Source organism: Pagrus pagrus, assembly GCF_965226575.1.
Source record: "Pagrus pagrus genome assembly, chromosome: 16".
Classification (NCBI taxonomy): Eukaryota; Metazoa; Chordata; class Actinopteri; order Spariformes; family Sparidae; genus Pagrus; species Pagrus pagrus.
In genome coordinates, this window is record NC_140200.1 from 15,374,630 (window position 1) to 15,389,417 (window position 14,788).

At 44.5% G+C, this 14,788-nt stretch overlaps 1 protein-coding gene across 1 annotated transcript in view; it reads left to right on the top strand.

The window, feature by feature from the left end:
* The first annotated feature begins 1,417 nt into the window (after positions 1 to 1,417).
* tmem121ab (transmembrane protein 121Ab) overlaps positions 1,418 to 14,788 on the top strand; it is a 49,519-nt gene continuing 36,148 nt past the window's right edge. The window contains exon 1 of the mRNA XM_084378312.1: positions 1,418 to 1,746. The gene's annotated coding sequence lies outside the window, so the exon portion shown is untranslated. The remainder of the gene's footprint in view (positions 1,747 to 14,788) is intronic.

Below are 14,788 nucleotides of genomic sequence, written 5' to 3' on the forward strand. Positions count from 1 at the left end.
GAGTAAAAGTCTTAAAGTATCCTTTATTAAATGTACTCAAGTGTCAAAAGTACAAGTAATTAGATATTTACATGTATGTATATACTCTATACATACAGTATATACAATCTGGCTGATTATCTGATTCAACATTCAGCATTTTTCTGATTATCGAAATCAATCTACAAAGTAACTAGTAACAAAAGTCATCAGATAAATGTAGTGGATTGAAAAGTACAATATTGTGGAAGCATAAAGTAGCAGAAAATGCAGCAGCAGTAAAGTTCAAGTACCTCAAAACTGTACTTAAGTACATTGAGTAAATGTACTTAGTTACATTCCATCACTGGACTACAGTGTTGTAAAAAAGTACCCAAAACTCATAGTTGAGTTAAACTAAAGACATGGTGTTAAAGTGTATGTATCAACTGTGTGCTAAAGGTTGACTTATTATCAGTCTGGCTGATTATCTGATTCAATAGTCAGCATTTTTTAAATTATCGGAATCAAAGTGTTTGCAGTATGCAAAGTAACTAGTAACTAAAGTTATCGGATACATGCAGTGGATTAAAAAGAACAATATCTGCCCCCGTAAAGTAGCAGAGAGTGGAAATACTCAAGCAAAGTACAAATACCTCAAAAACCGCCCTGAAGCACAGTACTTGAGTAAATGGACTTCCTTACGTTCCATCACTGCTTATAAATATGTTGTGATCCTTACACAGATGGCAGCCTTCCCCGTAATTAATTATCACATCAGTTATTTTCTTTCATCAGTAATCCTTCCTCCACTGCTCTCTGTTCTCGGCCTGTGACTTCCTGCAGAACATCCTGTGGAAAAACTGTTGCTCTGTCAGGAACAAGAGACAAACACGCACAAAATGACGGAGGGCAGGAGGTGGCCCGAACAGATGGCTGCTCCCTCTACATCGGTAAATTGACCATAAATTCAATTCAATACCCCAGTTTGTGTGTGTGTGTGTGTGTGTGTGTGTGTGTGTGTGTGTGTGTGTGTGTGTGTGTGTGTAAGACACAGACAGAAAGAATGGTATAGCTTGTATGCAGAAATCATTTATTTGGCACAGTCGCGTTGAATTAAGTGAATCTGAATGTTTCCTTTTTCACATCAGCGCCAATAAAGCTAATGCCAAATGATTTCTATTTAACTATTGGCAGGCGGCTGCTCATGCCTATTGTAGCCTGTATGGGAAATGGAGGCTATTGGTTTCCCTCTTGTCACTCCTGCATATTTGGACTGAATGGTGATTGATGGAGTGATAGAGCGAGGAGAATCGGGGGGAGAGAGAGAGAGAGACACACACACACACACAGAGAGAGAGAGAGAGAGAGAGAGAGAGAGAGCGAGAGAGGTGGTTGAGCCTATCCGGAGGAAGAAGAAGAAGAGGAGGAAGAAGAAGAAGAAGCCTCAGCAGTTAACACTTGGCAAAGCGGCTCCACGCAGCCAGCAGTCTCATGAAGGTTTTTATTATCTGACATTACAGTTTTGGTTTTTTTTAATAACATCTCGTGATGTCTGTGTAGTCTCGGACACGCGGATGGGAATGGGATTTTCTTCCATGTAACTTAACGGGCAGCAGCAGCAGCGGCGGCAGCGGCAGCAGCAGTTGTTGGACCGGCGTTTTTCAGCGCCTCCTCGGCTCGCAGCGGATTTTACAAAGCCTCCCCGGAGCCTGCGATGAGATCCAGCACCCTGGACAGAGACTGAGCCTTTCAGCACCCTGGACAGAGACTAACCGTCCTCTGGAGGTGAGCCAGCAGAGTTGAACAGCAGCTTTTTCTTCTCTTTCTTACATGTTAGGCAGCTCAGAGACGAAAGATCACTCTTGCACAATGTGTTGAACGTGTCTCAAGGCTGCTTCGGTTTAAATAAACCAATCAGATCATTATATAAAGGGATAGTTCGGGGTTTTTTCCCCCCCAGCAGGTGAGTTTAAAGCAAAAAATGTGCTCAATGCTGGTTACTTTGTACCGGTCCAGTTTGTGACTCTTGTGGCGCATTTAATGAATTCCTGTGCTGATGTGAGGATGAAGTGAGCTCAACTTAAAGCTTTTTTAAAAATTTTATCAGAAGCAGATGTTTATTTTTGAAGAGTCAGCGCGTGCCCAGGCAGCAGCAGCAGCAGCAGCTCGTGCCTCCGGTCTGCGCGCAAAATCAGCCCATCCATGTTCTGACACACACACACACACACACACACACACACACCACCCCCACAGCAGTCAGTCAGTCAGTCAGTATAAGAAAATATATCACCCTCACGACCCCCCTCGTGCCTCCTTCAACGCACCGACATTTTGAACTATCTGGTAATGAGCACGAGACAGGCGCTCCTCCCTTCTCCAACCTCTACATTTACATCATACAGCGTTTTGCTTTTGCCATCAGCCCAGTGTGATTGGATGTGAGTGGGAAGCCTGTGGGGGTTTTTTCTTTCTTTCTTTCTTTTTTTTTTTTTTTTTGCTCAATGGCACTTCAGCAGCAAACATGGCTGCCTCTTTAACCAAAAGTTCATCTTCCAGTCGATCCATGGCCGTACTGCTGGAGCGTGTTAGATATCTACAGGTACGATCCACCGAATGATGACATCCTGGCAATCAAGACTCAAATGATCAGTCTGTTCATTTTTTACACGCTAGAAAATGACTGTTTTCGCTAATGAAGCCATTTTTCAAGCACAAATGCTTCAGTGCCACATTATCAGCTGTGAGTATTTAATTAAATTTTTTTACATAATTTCCAGCTGCACAGTTTTTATTATGCAGTTGGAGATCAAACAGGGCATCTTCAAGAAAATAACCAACTTATTAATCTATAATGAAAATAATCATTTGTCGGGGCCATAGTAGGGCTCGGGCATATCGGGAATATCTCGATGTTATGTCATTATCGTGATATGAGACTGTATCATGGTAGATTTTGGATATCATTAGTCATGATATTGAGATATTCTTAATGGGACGTCAATGGAGACAGACAAATAATTTTTCAGTCCCGTTTGAATAGTGACATGAACTACACATTTGATGTTTGTCAATTTTAAGTCAATAAAGTCGCAGTTTGTCATAAAACTAATGAAATATAAAACTGTGAAGATACACAATTATAAAGACGACACAGCCAACTGTTGCGTTAGTGGCGTTGTCTAGTTGAACGGTCACCAGAACCAGTAACAGTAGAACTGGTCCTGTGTATTAGCGGCTCACAGATCTAATGAACTATCCTTTCACATGACTTCAGTTGTCACTATGACCAGATTTATTGTGATGTTCATCTTCTTTAGTACCTCTCTGTGCCGAGGTGGCGGCCATGTTGGTGTTGGTGACGTATGTTGAGTGAGACGATGTCGTTCACTGAGCAGTTTAACACAAAACTGGATGATATTTTACTCAAATTATGCAGAACTGTGACTGTTTGACTCGGAAAATTATCTTTTGAATTGACAAACATCACATGTGTAGTTCATGGCGCGATTCAAACGGGATCAAAAGATTGTTTGTCGCGCTCCATTCACTACCAGCCAAAGTTTTTCCGAAATAAGGTCCCACGGGGTCAACCGGAAGATTGTTTGAGCCTCCAAATAGTAATATCTTGGCAATCATTAGTTAAAACAAGAGCTAAAATGATTAGTCAGTTAGTTTTAATCGCTAGAAAATGACAATTTTGCTAATGAATTCATCGTTTAAGTGATTTTTCAAGTAAAAGTGCTTCAGTGCCACATTATCAGTTGTGAATATTTGCTGCTTTTTTGTGCTATGTGAGCAGCAACTGGAGGTTTTATATGTAGCTGGAAATCGTAGAAGGCATTTTCACTGTTTAGGCCTTAAGCAAGAAAATTACCAATTTGTAAATCCATAGTGAAAATAATCATCTATATCATGTTAGATTATGGTTGTCATAATGCCATGATATGCTTTAAATGTCGTCTTTTCCTGGTTTTAAAGGCTGAATTACAGTAAAGTGATGTAATCCCCTGAAATGACCTGTTTGTTTTTACCCGCTTAGTCATAGAGTGCTGCAGGAAGAAGTCCTTTAATATTAGCATTTTTGCACTTTGTGTTCCCTCACGTCAAAGTCAATGGTTTTCAGTTTAATGCCTGAAATAAGGTCCGTGGTTAACACACAAGCTCAAGATATATTCAGGTTTTGTTAGGCGAAATATGTCAGTAAATACCCAACATGTGAATAAAACTAGTGGCTAAATGAGACTACAGAGGGACAATAGACATCATCACGCTCATCTACTCACAGGTCCGCCTTTACAGATGGACTTTAGCTGCAAACTATTCTAACTCTAACTTTACAACTTGTAGATTGATCAATCAAGTGTGCATAGTATAGTGTATTAAGCCGCTTGGTGATGGTGACGTTGAAGTCAGTGCGACTGCAGTGTAGGTCGTTAAAAGCCTAAGATTAGCTTTTACTTCTGGTCATTTCATTTACGCTTCAAAATTCATAGAAGTGGTGTTCATCTGTGGACAAAACATGTAAGTATCACAAACTTGTGAGCTTATTTTAAGCAATGATCCGAAATTCAATTGAAAAATCTCACAGGCTTTTTGTCGAGGGAACCAGGGCGATGCTAACTTCTGGGTAAGCCTATCGTGTTTCGGGATACGGCCTTAAAATATTATTATTATTATAAGGCCATGTCGCCCGGCTCTAATCCACAGTCGTAACCCTCATGTCTCAAGCGTTGGTAAATGCTGTCATATTCAAGTACTTATTTATTCGACACCCTTGTAATCCCAGCAGCACATTAGCTGTTGCTGGGATTAGACATGTGACCTTTTGCTTACCAGCCGGGCGCTTGATATTAATGTGACCACCCGGCTCCCCGTTTCTCACCCGCTCCACGCATCGCTTGGAACCGTCTGCGGCCGCACCAAAGAAATTAATTCTGATAATGTAAAGGGAGAAAAATGCCTGTGTCAGGCCTGCTTTGAATACGAGGTGACCCCCGTGCCTTTAGCCTGCGGCACTCCAACAGGCTCTGATAGCCCTTAACACACGCTCTCACAACACACACGCACACATCCGACTGTGCAAACGCACGGTGATGTAATCCTCGCTTTTCTTAAAGCCTTGGTTTTAATGATGTTCATTAGGATTTTGATTGCGCCGAATGTGTGATAACTCTCGGCCCGGCGTTAAGTGTGTCTGATATGTCGTTCCCAGGCTGTGAGTGACAAGAGTTTAGTGGGAGGAAGCAAGACGTGTGAATCATAGCGGATACGTTGCCACTGGGCTCCAGTCCAGTGTCTTTAAGAGAAAGGCAGCAGATTTTGATATGCCAGTATCGCCTCTGGGTTATTAGGCTCTGGACGCTACTGTATAGAAATCGCAGCTCTGTGTCGTGGGGATGATGAAATAAATGCAAATTAATCTTTCACGCTCAATTTATTATCCAATAAACAGACTATGAATTTGAATGTGAATGGTGGCTCTACAGAGGGCAGAGCCTACAATTGCCTGTTACCTCTCCCCTTAAACTGCCTTTGTCTGGTTAGAAAAGGAAGTCCCAGGGTTGATGGGCGCGTCACACACTGAATTCAGGGCATTTATGTGGCGGCGTTTGAAGCAAGGCCAGTTTAACAGCCATTCGCCACCCAGAGGGTTACCTCTTAACTGGTGCACTGTCACGAAATGTGCCACGGCACAGCACATATCCTTAGGGTCAGCAGTCGCTGGCATCCAGGACACAGCAGGTTGATGGTCCCTGCTTTATTTTTTTTGCGTCACACAGATTGCTTTTCACGAGTGTGCACTTTACATGCCCACTGCACAGCGGCTCGTGTTGCTGCATGCCTGGAAATGCATTTATGGGTCTCTTAAAATTCAGGCCCCTGCGAGAAACCCAATTAAATTCAATATTGCTATAACTACATGACGGGCCCGGCGCGAGAGCCAGAGAGCCGGCGAACGCCCACTCGCCCTCCTCACCCCACCACCCCCCTTCCCAATCATCCCAGGGCTCTGCGAACCCCTCCCCCTCGCCCCGCCGCAGAGTGAATTGTGGTCAATTTGAATGATCAACCGAAGACAATCTGGGAGGCAATGGCTGTCACAGAGAATATTAGGCCGCAATGAGCCGCACCAATAAAAAATCTGTGTGTCCGGAATAGTCAATGTGATTTTTCACTCCCCGGTGTGGTTCTACAGCTCCCTTTGGCACCGATGGAAAGCGGAGAAATGAAAGTGCTCCGTCTTTGCTGTGCTCGGCTCGACTCTGGGCAAGGTTGTGCCATGCTACGCTGAGCTGCGTGGTTCTGTGCTGTGCCTCGCTCTCTGTCATTAGCTGAAACACAGCTGCTGTTGCTTCCGTCGCAGTAAGCACTCGGCTCATCTCATCGGTTCTCAGCCACTGGTTTTCCACTTCAGAATCACGGTGCTTCGGAGGGCTATAATCTCTCTGACATAATGGCGTCCACTCCAATCAATAGCCAAATGGCACGGTGAATCAATAGCAGCCGTACTGTACAATAACGCGGCCTGGGAGTGGCAGAGGGGAAAGCAGCCTGCAGCCATGATATGTTTTAACTCTGGAAACTCTTTGAAAATATACTCCTTAATTATGGATCAAAAATACCAACCTTGTTAACGAGCCATGTATTATGGATTGCTGCATGATCTATGCTAATGTAAGCACAGCAGTTGGAGGAAAAAAAAAAAAAAAACTGGCACCACTTTGCCTCTCTCTCTAATCACTACCCATGCAAACACACACACACACACACACACACACACAAACTTTGCATACTTAACAGTAAACACGGTCAAAGAGCAGTTTCACCCTTTCCAAGATGAGAATTACGTTTATAAAAATTTAAACCCTCTTTAAAATTCCCCTCCTCGAGTCCTCCTTGACACACTTCTGCACAAAGCAGACGTTTTTTCGAAAAATCAGGCGAGACGGTAGCGTTCACACTTCCAACCCATTCAGTTAGCGCCGCGTTGCCGTTTCCCCACCGAGCCAGAAAATTTGTTGGCTTTTTTAAGTGTTAATCAAGCTTTTACTTGAGCCTAGCTACGAGAACTTCGAGATTCAAGAGTCATTTTTATATGTAACGAGGCAGCGGTGATAACATGTCTGCAGTTTTATCTGAGAGGAAAAACACCTACCGAGTGTTTCACATCTGACGGCCCTTGAATTATCCCACTGTCTTAACAGTTTTGTCTGCAGCGTCCTCAGAGATGATATTATGCACAAGAAAAAGGCATAATGCTTTTGGCGAGAATACAAATTGGAAAGGTAACTAGGTGAGGGTCACAGCTAGAGCTCGGTAACTGCTGTTATTCCAGCGGAGAAAAGAATTACCCTGAATGGCAGATAAGAATTTTATCTTCCTGTTGTACGACACTTTAACACGGTAAGAACTGATGCATGATTAGATCCGGCTTTTAAAAACATCACCGCCATCCTCGATGGCAGTTTCTCTGTTGGGGGGCAATTTGGCAATCTGCTCAGCATCTCATGAAACTGAGACGCAACAATGCACTGACTTCAAATTTTGGACCACCAACAAAGATTTTCCCTTCTCACTGTTTTGACTGTGGGTATTTTCTTACCACTAGCTCAGCTAAGGAGTGGAGGACTGTAAAAAAAAAAAAAAAAAAGTCTCTTGTAGCAGAATGCAAAGGCCTGAAAACATAGAGAAATGTTTGGCATCTCATTACCACAGTGTCACTATATACTGTAGCTCGCTGCCACCACTGTTCCACACACAACATAGTTACAGCCACCCATATACCACCCCACACACACACACACACACACACGCTCCCACACATTGAAGACCATGCTTTAAGCAGAGCGTGGCTGTGCGGGTATATAGCGGTGAAATATTGGAGCCATTGCAGCCCTCCAGGCATGCAGTTATCAGGGATACAGAACTGATGGGAAATCAATCAGCTCAAGTGGAGTGGCCTGGCCTGTGGTGAAGAGAGGAGTCTTGTCTTTTCCAGATGCACACGCCTCGATGTCTGCGGCTCACTGCTGTAACCGCTGAACGTGCACGCATTTGTTGTTCGGGCGGCGACGTGTGGTCTGAATTGTGAGACTGTCTGACGTCACCTGAACAACAACAGCGCTGGACGTTGTTCAGATGCTGGAAATGACCTGCGTGCGTGTTTTTCCCGACGAGCATCATCGTGCGGTCGTGCTAGGAGTGATCCATCCTCTCCTGCGATGATGCTGGAATAAGCAAACTGTCTGACTGGATTCTGACTCATATCATGTATTCAGTCAGTCGTTTTTTTTGTTGTTGTTGATGGATGTTGTCTTGCATCGTGAAGATTAAAGAGTCTTTTATTTAACCAGAAAGGTCCCGTTGAGATACAATATTTCTCCTGACAGGGAGCCTTTATCAAGATGGCAGGAGGAAAAAAAACTAACAAAAAATCTTTCATATAAAAGACCAAGGAGAGATCACATCACAAAAACATACTGAAATACGACAAACAGACACAGAATAAGCAGGGATCAGCAGCTGAAAAGAGTCATGGCAAATAATGGCACATATTTTAACTGCTCCAATCACCAGGATAAATAACATTGGCATGGTTGGTGGGGTAGTTTTAACATCTGTAATCGTGAAACAACTGGAGACCTCAGGACAATTTCCTGCTGCGATCGTGGCGACATAAAAGAGGTATCTTTGATGGGAAGTCAGGAAATCTCCAGCCACGTTTTTGGTGACAAGAAACAAGTATTTTAAGTCAAAACGTGATCTTTTCTTCACCCTAACCAAGCCCAAACCTAACCAGAACATAAGCACAAAATTGTAGCAACATGAAATGGAAAATGAGAATTTCTTTTGAGGATCTAGCGTTATTGCTAGTGGAGTTAAGGAAACGTACTGCGGTAATTTACCCAGAAAAAAACAATTAACATACAGGTTCATCTCCCAAAACACAAAGAAGTTCATCTAACAATTCAATAGAAGTTACAAACCTCAAAGTCAGTTTCTTTTAAAAATTGGATGTAGTTCTCCGCACTGCGAGGAAAAAACGGCGAGTCCGTGCTGAATCCCAATACCAATAAGTCTATGCACATGTTTTTAGCATCTTAAAAAGGAGTCATATTTAAATACATGGAGTTCAGAAAGTTCTTGAACCAGCCTATAAAATATCCAATATGTTTCACTTTTTCCCTGAGCAGAATGAAGATGAGCCGAATGTGTTGCGCTCGTCAACGTTAATAAAACATCCTCGATTATATTTTGATGTGTTGAGTGTGCGCTTCCCACAACAAACACTTACAGTTTGTGTTTTCTCCGATTACGTTTGGATCTTGCGGCTACGAGCACTGTTTTTCCTGTGCTTTCAATTGAATATCTATCTATCTATCTATCTATCTATCTACTTGTTCTACTCTTGTGTTTGCTGAGCTCAGTGTAAAGTGGGCGATGCAGAGTGAAGGCACACAGCAAACAGATCCGTTACTTCTCTGTGTCAACCTCATATCTAATTCATGCACTTTATTGTTGCTCTGCAGCTATATGTGTTATGAGGTGCAATGGCAGCAGCTTCGGCCAAAGTCGAATCACATGCAGAAATGAACAGAGCAAGGCGGTGTGCTGCAGCTTGTGGCTCTCAGCCCCCATAAACATTAATATGCCACATTATCCCACAGAGACGGTTTGCTTTATAATGGTTTTAAGTAGGAATGTAAACCTATTTCCGTGCAGAGCTCTAAACGGCTTCATCTTCACAGGAGGCAGGGACAGGAACTGTGTGTCTGCCTGTATGCTTCATTTGCATTTTCACATTTTACGGAAGCTCGCGCAGGAAACGGCTTACAACAAGCGTAACCTCACCGGCTTAAACAGCCCGGACTGTCAGCAGAACAAGCATCCACATTAATCTATCAGGATGCGCGTTGGTCGTGAATTTGTACGTGCACATACATTCCTCCATGCATAACGAGGGTGTCACAGTGGCGCTGCCGCTCCTGGTATCTAATACCATTAGACAGGAAACACACCGTATCGCATGTTTTGCTCCTGTTTGTGCCTCGTTTCCATCCTCTCGTGTCATTACTGCAGGCATGTGCACCTGTCCAGATGGCGAGCGTGCGTATTCGTGTGCGTTGTGTGCTCTCTTTACGAGTGTATTTCGTGAGCATGCATTTGTTCTCTGGAGTATGTGTTAGCCTGCGTCAGTTTGTGCTTGATTATGAGAGTGTGTGTGTGTTTCCCAGGAGGTGTGGACAGGAAGCACCCTATGGTGACAGTGAGATACCAGCTAGGCATTTAGAAGTTTCCTGTTCTGAAAAGCATGAATCACTCGATGCGGTAAATAAGCTTTAATTTAACACTGGAGGTGAGGGGAAAGCAACTGAACATTTGAGGTTGAAAAGTGCCATAATGTTTCTCCACTTCTTCGGCTCTGGAGTTGTGATAGTTCACCAGTTAAAAGCTGCGGATAGGTGACAAATCAAAGGGAGTGAAAGCAGGTGAGGGCACGTAAACACCACCTCTTCAGCAGCTGATAAAAACAGCTCGTTTCCAAGTTTGTGGTGAAGCGTTTTTCAGATAGTCCACTGGGTTTTGAAATGGGTTGTTTAGAATTAACGACTGTTGATCCTTCAGCTCATCGAGGAAATAGCAAAATCACCCAAAAAAATTGAGATACGTGAAGCGAAACCTGCGAGCTCGCGAAGGCAGCCAACTCGACTCTGTCGCTACACTCGCATGGCGACCTCCTGTCACCGCAACGTATATCCAACGCGGCCTTGTCAACCATGGCGGCGTACTTAACCTGACAGGTGCCATGCCCGCCGCCACGCCGCTCACCTGAAAGCTACGCTGTCACTTGCTGCCACTGCTTCTGCTCATGTAGCATTTCAAAAGCTCCTTCGTCACAGATCATTCGCCTGTAGCGTCTGAGACTACCCCACTGTTCATTAGTCTTGTAGAGTTAAAGCTAGTTGTCGAAATTGCGCTCAGGAGGCTTACCGAGATACTTTATGTTGACTTTACTTTGGTACCCATCTGCAGGTTCAAACATGGGCGACGTCACAGATCATAATTGCAGGGAAACATTTTTTCATCACATCGCATCACAAAAGATGGCACACATCAAAATGTCAAAGTACGTTTCACTGGGAGCTCTGACATTTTCACCTCTTTTATTTATTTTTTTGCCTTGGTGTTCTGTAAGCATGCAAGTGACAGCTAGTTTCAGACGACGGCCCCTGGGTGAAGATAAGGTTTGGCCTTCTGGTGGCATACTGGTTAAGAGGCGAGACGAATTGCGAGCATCTGGAAACCAAGCTGATCTGCAAATCAGCCCGACGCGGCTTAAAGCAAAGTGTGCATCAAGGACCGGGCCATCATTGTCTATTCGTATAAACTGTGAGCATGCAAATGTCCTCAAAGGGTGAATCTGTGCAGCTGTGCGTGTGACGTGTCACCATATGTGTGTCTGCACAGCTGTGTGCTGTTTAACTGATTATGGTCCAGTGAGTTGAGGAACACTGTACATGTGCACATGTGTGGCAAATTTCCCCCAGCTGGAGGGCATAAAAATATTATCCTAATAGCCAGAGCATATTGTGCTGACGGTGTCCTGCTGCCCCGTTTATGTATTTACTAATAGACAAAACCAGCCAGAGTGAAGGTTGCAGAAGCTGAATCGCTGTCCGAGCTGAATGCATACAGTAGATAATAAGGCAGCGTCATTGGATCGTCCTCTAAGCACGCTCATTAGAGCAGGGTTGAAACTGTTCCTTTAGAAAATGGTGTTTGGATAGCCTTTGTCAGAGCTGGCGGGGCTGCGCAGGTGTGGTCGTGTGTAATTACCGTATGTTTGTTTGCTTGTAATTAAGTCGGGCCGACAGAGTCAGCGCCCGAGCCGGTGTAGCCTCCGTGTGCAGCGCCCCAAAACACAGGCTCTCATGATTTAATTACCGCGCAAACGTACACACACACGCGTGCACACAGAGAGCACTGAGCCACGTCTCATGTGCTCTCGTGTTGCTCTCTGTATTCCCCTCTCGCTTGTCACTTGCCGCCCTTTGCCAAGCTTTCCGCAAATTCAAAGGCTTTGTGAGGTGCAGGAGGGTGGCCACCATAGCAGGGAATTAACCCTCCTGTATGGGGCCACCTGACCCGATTGTAGGACATTCTTGGCTGTGTGTTGTATGTTTCAGTCCGGCGAGCTCAGTAACTGTTGTGTATATCAGCATCGATACAGATCAAGCCTGACGAGGGGGAAAAGTCAGACCCCCTCGGCCCGGCTGAAGCCAGCACTGGTGGACTGATTAGTCTGCAGCGGCTGCTGGTAGTTGTTGCTGGGGGGATAGACGCTGCTTCGTATGACTGTGGCTCTGAAAAGGCAGAAGCAGCTGCTGCTGTGTCACTGCCCCTGGGCGGTGGAGGGGGGACTCTCAATATACAGGGCTCCTCTTCCCTCCGTCTCCCCTGTTCCTCCCTCGCTCTTCTTTTCACTCTTTCGTTCTCAGAAGCACTTAAACACCAGCACCAGCAGACAGAAGATAATGCAAGCGCACGCACACACACACACACACATACGGCAGCGATGCACTCTCACGCGTACCGCTTCATTTTCTGTGTGTGGGCTCGAATACAAAAGGCTCGTCTGTCTTATCTCGGCCTGTTGTCTTTCTTCCTGCGCGTGTGTTCGCGGACGCACACAAGCATGCGCCCGCGCACACTAACAAGAAACCAGAGGAGAACTATTCTACATATGAATGTGTGTAAGAGCTTGTGGGTTTTTCTTGTTTCCACAGACGAGCAGTTTTTTTTTTTGTTTTTTTTCTCGCTGGCCTGTCTCTCAACCCAGCACGGTGCTAATAGGCATTCTGCAAGCCACTCTGCTCTGCAATTAGCCGAAAACCATGGGAAAAACATTGATAAACAAAGATGAAACAATTCACGCCTTGCTTGCGCGAAGCCCTCAGTCGAAGTCAAACGCTATTATCATCCCGGCGATGCATTTCGGCAGGTGGAAGCCCGCTCTGCCAAACAGACACTACTATGCCCTTGAAACACATCAAACAAAAGCAGATGCAAGTGCCTGTTTGTTCAAACACTTATTAAAAGCCCATATAGGCCATTTATGTGGGTGTTGTTGCTGGAACCGGAGCTAAAGCGGTGCCGGGTGCTTCATCCTCGTCCACACAGCTCTCTGGCAGTGTGGGCTCGGGGGCTGCTGCCCACAGTTTCATGTCAGAGCCAGATACGGGGACTGCAGCCACCACCAAGGCTGAAAAGCTCCATCATCCAGCAAACACGCTCATCTATCCTGAGCTGGCCGCAGAGGAAAAGAGATGGCTCGAGGAATAAAAACAACAAAAAAAAAAGAAGGAGAAGAAGAAGAAGCAGCACGTGAATTGTCCCCTCTTTCTTTCCTCAGCGGCTTTCCATCTCTCCCTCATCTCCAATTCCCTCGATTTCTCTCATTTCAGGGTATTTCTTTCTTGAAAATGTTTACACTTAATGAAACCCGACCAGCCTACTCCCTGGAGTGATGCCTTTGAACATTATTCTTAGCCTCAGCAGATCAATATCACCACGTTCCCTGTCCGTCTGCTCGCAATCGCTTAAACTTTGTAGTAATGAATTTTTTTTTCTAGCCTCAAAAATCGAGAGAAACCAGCAGCATCTAGGTCCTCCGGTAGATTTTCTTTTTTTTTTTTTTTATCTGAACACTGTCAGGCCAAATGATATCTCTGGTGTCTCATATAGCTCCTAATCTCTGGTCAATAATTGAAGTGTAACAATAATGAAACGCTCACATTCCCTATCACAGCAGTCACTCACGGTGATGCAAGTTGATCGAAATCCGCAGAGCACGCTCGGAAACCAGATGAGGGGCAGGGTTGCATCACAGCGGCAGACAGACAGCGTGTTATATTGGTCAAACAAGTGCTCTGCTAGCACTCTGTTTACATCAGATCTGGTCAACAGGAGTCAAGGAGGTGAATCGGAGGCTGACTGGTGCCGTGCTTCACTGGACTTGCTGAGTTTTACAAGATCTCTGTCGATTGCTGTGACAAGCTACAAGCGACATTTCTACACTCTTGACTGCGCTGGGGAACCCGCTGGTCTGGGTAGAGCATGCCACTAAAATTCCCACAGGGCCTACACTGGAGTTTACAGTATGTATTTGCACGGTGATAAAACGCAGAAGTAAAAGCACGAGAATGAAGTGCAGGCAGAAGAAACCACCAATTAGGATGAATGAGTGGTGAATAAACCAGCTAGAACACATCATGAGTCATCATCGCTGCATCCTGAGCAACACAAAATGTGCCTGCCCCTGTTGTTTGTGCTTTGAGTGTAAAAGATTGATTGAAGAAAATGTAATTTACAAAAAAAAATCAATCGGCACTTAAGAAAGGAGCTGATTAGTCAGCCAGTCAATTAGTCAGTCGACGGAATAAAATCGGCGCCTTTTTTTGATTATCAGTTAATCGTGTAGTCATTTTACAAACAAACACATCCGTACAGGTTGTCAGTTACTGTATGAGGATCTGCTGCTTTGCGGTGTCTTATTTGATGTCACATTTTTATCTTTTAAAAATGTTAATTGGACAAACCAAGAAAGATGGAGATGTTTCATGTTATTCAGACATTTCATGTGTGGAACACATTTTTTGCACTAATTGGTAAAAAGTGATTCTGAGTGATTTCTCTGAATCTGAGGCAGGAAATTGGAGGCAGAACATCAGAATGATCAAACAATGCAGGTCCGACTTATTTCCACTGACAAGACTGCACTTACAGTGCAAACAGGAGCTATTCTTATACAAATCTGAGGAAAGGA